Here is a 6,555-nt window from a genome sequence, read left to right on the forward strand (position 1 = left end):
ATTATCTGCTGCTAAAATGGTGTATTTTAATGCGTTGGCCCTCCCCAACACAGTTTAACAGCCCTCGACCCCCCCCCCCAATTTGATTTTCCTGGCTCCGCCACTGGTTAGGCCTATCCGATACAAGCAACCCAAATAGAAAGGCCATGCCTATCAGCCTACCCTCACTATACTCACCTCGTGGACCATTTGGAATAAAAGAATTCCTCATCTTCCAAAACAAGAGCGCCCTGTCGACGGTTGTTTTCTTGCCAACGTCCCAAATGAAGCGCACAGTTGGATCCTCAACACTAGTAGAAAAAGGGTCAAATGCGAGACACATTAGTCCCGGTTTGTAACAGAACCGGCACTAATGTGTCCATTAGTGCCGGTTCCAACGGCTAGCCGGGAGGAGCTCTTTGGACCGGTTCGTGGCAAACCTTTAGCACCGGTTCGTGCCACGAACCGGTACTAATGAGAGTGGTGGCAGGATGTTGTCAGAGTGGGGCTCTTTCAGCACCTTTAGTACCGGTTCATGGCACGAACCGGTACTAAAGGTCGTCCTATATAAACCCTTCGTCCACCCGCACTCTGTTCTTCCCCCTTTCCCCTCTCCCTCTCCTCTGTTCTTTCCTTCTTCCTCTCGAGTTCATCACAAAATTTGCCCCAAATTTGTCAAGATTTGCAGGCCCTCATCCATTCAAATGATCACCAAGGTTAGCAACTTTGTCCTTTCATCTCTCATTGCTAGATTAGCTCTTGCATTGGTTTATATAGTTATTAATTATGGGTTTTAGTAATTTGGGAGGAATTATATGTGGTAGTATTTGATTTATATGCAATTTGAGGTCAAAATAACACTTAGTTTGCATATGTAGGTGTGGTTTACTTAGTGCCTTCTAAATCTCCGTCGTAACCACCGTCGATCGCCCGCACCGTCCCATCGCCGGCACCACCTTGTGGTGAGCCTCTTGTTCATGAAATTTTATATAAAAAATTGATGTTTGTGTGATTTGGATATATAGTTATTCGTATAATAATTATCTTACCCGTACGTTGTTTGTTATACATAGTGCCATGGTTTTGATATCCGTCCCCGTCGGCCCTCGTCCTTGTTATGATTCGGATGTGGTATATTCTCTTTTAAAACTATTTGTTGCATTTCGTGTTTATGACAAATTATGCCCATCAAGTTGACATAGATATTTTTATCTAGGAGGTATGTGAACCAGAAATTCCAACCGACCCTATTGTCGAGAGGTTAAATTTAGTTGAAAGAGAAAATGAGTACTTGAAAGAAAAACTGAAAAGAATTGAGGGGGAGAAGATGGAATTGGAGTTGCATGTTGCCGATGTCGTCGATGATCACAAGATCAAGATGGAGAAAATGTGCTTGAAGATTAGAATGGTTAGAAAATATGCCATCGATAGTGAGGCTTGGTATCATTATGCTGTTGGATCAATTGTTACCTTAGTTGTGATCTTGATCGCATTTGTTGTTGCATTTAAATGCTTTAGCTAGAGAGTTATTTGTTTGTTGCATTTAAGTGTTGTATGAACTTTATGTATGAACTTGTATTAATTTGGTCTATTCGGTGTTGTGTAATGAAGATGAGCCGGCAATGGATGTACGATGACCGATGCTCTCCCCAGTTCGTTGAGGGCGTGCATACTTTTCTGCTTGCGGCTGAGGCAAACAAGCGGACGGATGGTTTTATGCCTTGTCCATGTGCTGGCTGTAAGAATGGTCGCAATTACTCTACGTCAAGAACCATTCACGTCCACCTATTTGAGTCCGGTTTCATGCCCCACTATAATGTTTGGACCAAGCACGGAGAAAGAGGGGTTATGATGGAAGACAATGAAGAAGAAGAGGACGACGACAGCTATCCTGGCCATGGGTTTCCTGAATACGATGATACAACAATGGGGGAAGAAGCTGAGCCGGTAATGCGGGAAGAAGCTGAGCCGGCAATGCGGGAAGAAGCTGAAGAAGAGGCATCAGATGAGCCCGTTGATGATCTAGGTCGGGCCATTGCCGATGCAAAGAGAAACTGCGCAAGTGATTTGGAGAAGAAGAAGTTGCAGCGCATGTTAGAGGATCACAAGAAAATGTTGTACCCGAATTGCGTAGGTGACGAGAAAAAGCTGGGCACCACACTGGAATTGCTGCAATGGAAGGCAGAGAATGGTGTATCTGACAAGGGATTTGGAAAGTTGCTGGTAGTGATAAAGGATATGCTTCCAAAGAACAACGAATTGCCCGAGAGTACGTACGAAGCAAAGAAGGTTGTCTGCCCTCTAGGGTTAGAGGTGCAGAAGATACATGCATGCCCTAATGATTGCATCCTCTATCGCGGTGAGTACGAGGATTTGAACGCTTGCCCGGTATGTGGTGCATTGCGCTATAAGATCAGCCGCGATGAGCATGGTGATGTCGAGGGCGAGCGCCCCAGGAAGAAGATTCCTGCCAAGGTGATGTGGTATTCTCCTATAATACCACGGTTGAAACGTTTGTTCCAAAACAAAGAGCATGCCAAGGTGATGCGATGGCACAGAGAAGACCGTAAGAAAGACGGAAAGTTGAGAGTACCCGCTGACGGGTCGCAGTGGAGAAAAATCGAAAGAAAGTACGGGAAGGAGTTTGTAGATGACGCAAGGAGCGTATGGTTTGGTCTAAGCGCAGATGGCATTAATCCTTTTGGGGAGCAGAGCAGCAACCATAGCACCTGGCCTGTGACTCTATGTTTGTATAACCTTCCTCCTTGGTTGTGCATGAAGCGGAAGTTCATTATGATGCTAGTGCTCATCCAAGGCCCTAAGCAACCCGGCAACGACATTGATGTGTACCTAAGGCCATTAGTTGAAGAACTCTTACAACTGTGGAATGGAACAGGTGTACGTGCGTGGGATGAGCACATGGGGGAAGAATTTGACCTAAAGGCGTTGCTGTTCATGACCATCAATGATTGGCCTTCTCTCAGTAACCTTTCAGGATAGACAAACAAGGGATACCGCGGATGCACGCATTGTTTGGATGATACCGACAGTATATATTTGAATAGTTGTAAGAAGAATGTGTACCTGGGACATCGTCGATTTTTTCCGAGCAGGCATCCCGTAGAAAGAAAGGCAAGCATTTCAAAGGTGAGGCGGATCACCGGACGAAGCCTCGCCACCGTACTGGTGCTGATGTACATGATATGGTCAAGGATTTGAAGGTGATATTTGGAAAGGGTCCTGGCGGACAACCTGTTCCAAAGGACGCTGACGGACGCGCACCCATGTGGAAGAAGAAATCTATATTTTGGGACCTGCCATATTGGAAAGACCTAGAGGTCCGCTCCGCAATCGATGTGATGCACGTGACGAAGAATCTTTGCGTGACCCTGCTTGGCTTCTTGGGCGTGTATGGGAAGACAAAAGATACACCTGAGGCACAGGAGGACCAGCAACGTATGCACGGAGAAGACGGCATACATCAGGGTCATGCAAGTTACGCTCTTACCAAAGAAGAGAAGGAAATCTTCTTTGAATGCCTGCTCAGTATTAAGGTACCGTCTGGCTTCTCGTCGAATATAAAGGGAATAATAAACATGGCAGAGAAAAAGTTCCAGAACTTAAAGTCTCATGACTGCCACGTGATTATGACGCAACTGCTTCCGGTTGCATTGAGGGGGCTTCTACCGGAAAACGTTCGATTAGCCATTGTGAAGCTATGTGCATTTCTCAATGCAATCTCTCAGAAGGTAATCGATCCAGAAATCATACCAAGGTTACAGAATGATTTGGTGCAATGTCTTGTCAATTTCGAGTTGGTGTTCCCACCATCCTTCTTCAATATCATGACGCACGTCCTAGTTCACCTATGCGAAGAGATTAACGTTTTGGGTCCTGTATTTCTACACAATATGTTCCCCTTTGAGAGGTTCATGGGAGTCTTAAAGAAATATGTTCATAACCGTGCTAGGCCAGAAGGAAGCATCTCCAAGGGCCATCAAAATGAGGAGGTCATTGAGTTTTGTATTGACTTTATTCCTGACCTTAAGCCGATTGGTGTTCCTGAATCGCGGCATAAGGGCAGACTGGATGGAAAAGGCACGCTAGGAGGGGAACAAATAATATGTATGGACGGACATTCTCTCACTGAAGCACACTACACAGTTCTACAGAATTCCGCCTTGGTGGCTCCGTATATGGATGAACACAAGAATTTGCTACGCTCCAAACACCCGGAGCGGTCTGATGACTGGATTACACGTGAACAAACCAGGAGTTTCGCCAGCTGGTTGCAGACACGTACCATGCATGACACCTCTATTGAAGATGACCTGTACTTGCTGTCCCAGTTACCATCTTCGAATATAATGACTTTCAAAGGGTACGAGATAAATGGTAATACATTTTACACGATCGCCCAAGATAAGAAGAGCACCAACCAAAACAGTGATGTCCGCTTTGATGCAGAAACCAAGACGGGAAAGGAAACATATTATGGTTATATACAGGACATATGGGAACTTGACTATCGACGTGGTTTAAAGGTCCCTTTGTTTCGGTGCAGATGGGTCAATATGACACGAGGCAGGGTAACGGAAGACCCGCAGTACGGAATGACAACAGTGGATCTCAACAATCTTGCGTATGCAGACGAACCATTCGTCCTAGCCAATGATGTGGCACATGTTTTCTATGTGAAGGACATGTCTACCAAGCCAAGAAAAAGAAAAGATAAGGAAGCGAATGCATCGTACGATGAGCCAAAGCGGCACATAGTTCTTTCTGGGAAGAGAAACATCGTGGGAGTGGATGACAAGACAGACAAGTCAGAAGATTATGAAAAGTTTGATGAAATTGCTCCATTCACAGTGAATATTGACCCGAGCATCCCATTAAATGATGAAGATTTTCCATGGTTACGGCGCAAAGGGACACACGCGAAGAAAAAGTTTCACACCCAAAGATCTGGGATGTGATCGGCTTCACTAGCTATCATCACTTTCTTCTGTGTTTCGCACCCAGAGGGGAATCTCTGTAATAGTTAGGGTAGTTATGTGTTTTGGCATTTGAAACGCGAAGAAATTTTATGTGCAAACAAATTCACACTAATTTCAAATAATTCAAAATTTAAACTATTCAAATTTGAAAACTACGGGCACTAACAGAAAGTTTGTAATTTTTTGTACCTAAAGAGGCTGTGTCAGCCTCCGGTCAGGCTATGGCCCCACCATCACCATTTAGTGCCGGTTCATACCACGAACCGGCACTAATGAGGTTGTGTCAGGTAAGGCTGGGGCCCCACGAGCACCTTTAGTACCGGTTCATGAATGAACCAGACGTAAGCTGTTTTTTAGTCCCACCTTGCGAAGTGAGAGGGACTAGGAGCGGTTTATAAGCCCTGAGTGCAGAGACGATGAAGAAGAGGATCAATGCTCACGTTGCTTAGCTTCAAGCCTTCAATAATACGGTAGACTGCACGGAGCTATGCGCAGTGCAGTTTACACTATTCCGAAAGGCTTGAAGCAAATTAACGAGCATTGCACCTCTTTTTTATTTTCAATAACTTATTACAACTCCGGACTTTTTTTGTTATGGCAAAAACTAATTGCACGTCGACATTTCTTTTTTTTAAGTTATAACTCCAGACTTTGACCATCAAGTTTTGCAGAAAAAAAAATAGCAGAAAAGAAAGAAAAACTATAGCTGAAAAGAAAAAGCTATATAAAAAAAACTACTCAAAAATAAATAGAAGAAAATAAATATAGCAGAAAAGAAAAAACTACTCAGAAATAAATAGAAGAAAAAATAAAGCAGAAAAGAAAAAAAATTATATTTGCTATTTTTCAATTGTTTACAAAATGACCGTGAAATTGAAAATCACTACAAAATGAACTCTGAAAATGTTGAATTTTGGCAAACTAGATGAAAAACTACTCACAAATAAATAGAAGAAAATAAATATAACAGAAAAGAAAAAACTATACAAAAAACTACGCAAAAATAAATAAAAGAAAATAGAGCAGAAAAGAAAAAAAACTATAAAAAAATTGGGGCGCTGCCTTGTGGGCCTGATAGGCCACAAGTGTGTAATTACAGGCCTTATAGGCCCAGCAGACTCATAGGGCAGCGCGCAGAGTTTAGGCCCACAAGCCTGCTATATAGAGGAGTTCGAAGTGGTAGCCGCGGCTGGGTTTATAAACCAGTGCAGCTGCCCTTCGCCCGGCGAGGTGGGACTAAACTTTCGGGTGGCAGCGCGAGGCCTTTAGTACCGGTTGGAACCACCAACCGGTACTAAAGGGTGGTCTTTAGTACCGGTTGGTGGCTCCAACCAGTACTAAAGGCCTCGTCTTCCCGCCGCTTGGCCTGGCCAAAACAGGCCTTTAGTACCGGTTGGTGGCTCCAACCGGTACTAAAGGTGCCTTCTATATATACACTTACGAAATTTTCATTCTCCCTCTATTTCTTCCTCTGTTTCCGTCGTCTCCGTCGCCGTCGCTGCCCCCGTCCCCGTCGCCGCCCTCGTCTCCGTCGCTGCCCCCGTCCCCGTCGCTGCCCCCGTCCCCGTCGCCGCCCTCG

The sequence above is a fragment of the Triticum dicoccoides genome, chromosome 2B, assembly GCF_002162155.2.
Source record: "Triticum dicoccoides isolate Atlit2015 ecotype Zavitan chromosome 2B, WEW_v2.0, whole genome shotgun sequence".
NCBI lineage: Eukaryota > Viridiplantae > Streptophyta > Magnoliopsida > Poales > Poaceae > Triticum > Triticum dicoccoides.